Source organism: Octopus bimaculoides, chromosome 14 (genome assembly GCF_001194135.2).
Source record: "Octopus bimaculoides isolate UCB-OBI-ISO-001 chromosome 14, ASM119413v2, whole genome shotgun sequence".
Taxonomy (NCBI): domain Eukaryota; kingdom Metazoa; phylum Mollusca; class Cephalopoda; order Octopoda; family Octopodidae; genus Octopus; species Octopus bimaculoides.
Window position 1 is genome coordinate 46,284,862 of NC_068994.1, and position 1,580 is coordinate 46,286,441.

Consider the following 1,580-nt stretch of genomic DNA (forward strand, 5'->3'; position numbering starts at 1 on the left):
ACCATCACCACTTTGAGAAGCACCGAGCTAGATTGTCGAGTACGATACTGCGTGTGCAAATGAATACGTGTTTAGGGTTAGGGTTAGGGTTCTTCTAATTGTTGTGATGATGATAGGTGACAGTGATAGTGATGATGGTGGTGGTGGTGGTGGTGGTGGTGGTGGTGCCGGTGGTGTTGGTAGTGGTGCTGGTGGTGGCGGCATTGGTGGTGGTGGTAGTGGTAATGCGATGCTATTGCTGCTGCTGCCGCTGCTGTTGCTGCTGCTGTTGTTACTGTTTGCAAGCGTTACTGCAGTTGCTGGTGGCTAGTGATGATGGTTTCCGAGGACATTGCTCTCTTTATTACAACCACCATTACGACGTCCATTCGTCTTAAATAAACAAGTTACACCAAACCTACCAAATCACCGCCACCACCACTACCACCACTACTACAACTACTACTACTACTACTACTACTACTACTACTACTACTACTACTACTACTACTACTAAATGATATCAAAATTACAAAACCATGATTCTGCACAGAACAAAAATATCTTTTGTTGAACCACTCCTCAACGGAGATTTTTCTTCCTTCTATATTCGTTACCGAATCTCATGAAGTTACTTGACAAAAATGATGAGGCAAGAAGGAAAAAATACTGAAGGAAGACAAGATAAACTTGTCCAGTGCGCAACGTCTATTTCATTAATGGATATTCTAATGTAATGAAGGTCCCCGATCGAATTTTCACTCATTCGAACGGACGGAAATGACATTAAATACTGTTTAAATATCATCTTAATAGCAATAAAGATATCAATAATAATAATAATAATAATAATAATAATAATAATAATAATAATAATAATAATCCTTTCTACTATAGACACAAGGCCTATAGTAGAAAGTCTCGAAAAGTCGATAGATATGACAGGTTAGCTTGGGAAGTTAAGCAGTTGTGGTCGATGAAAAAGGTAGTAGTAGTACCAATAATTGTCGGAGCTCTGGGAACATTGAGCAAAAATCTCGAGAAGTACGTAGAACAAATAGGGGCTGCAATAAGGATGGAGCACTTGCAGAAAACCGCACTGCTTGGAACCGCTCGAATACTCCGGCTGGTGCTCGAAAAATAAGAGGTGTTACCTTAGTTCAATGGTAGTGAACAGCTGAAACCGTAGTACATCTCCAGCATTAGAAGCTGTGCAAAGCATGAAAGGCAAAGTCGACCTTGGCGGAATTCGAACTCAGAACATCGCGGCAGACGAAATACCACTGAGCATAATTATCATCATCATCATCATCATCATCATCATTATTATTATTATTATAAAGTAATAATGATGATAATGATGATGATGATGATGATGATGATGATGATGGGGGGGGGGGTTCTTTCAAGAGCCACAGGCGCATGGATGAGGTGGGTTTATCACAAAGGACAGTCATCGATTTGCGTGAGAATTTGCATTAAAAAAAAGATGAAGAGAAGTAAATGGAAAAGACGATGAAATGCAATAGAAACACAAAAGATGAGTGATCCAGCCTCCCAAAGTGTACAGCACTAAAAAAAAAAACAAATTACGACGATCA

At 39.9% G+C, this 1,580-nt stretch overlaps 1 long non-coding RNA gene across 1 annotated transcript in view; it reads right to left on the reverse strand.

Moving 5' to 3' along the window:
* The window catches only part of LOC106870534 (uncharacterized), a 57,388-nt gene that overhangs the window by 54,720 nt on the left and 1,088 nt on the right, over positions 1-1,580 (reverse strand). The window lies entirely within an intron of this gene.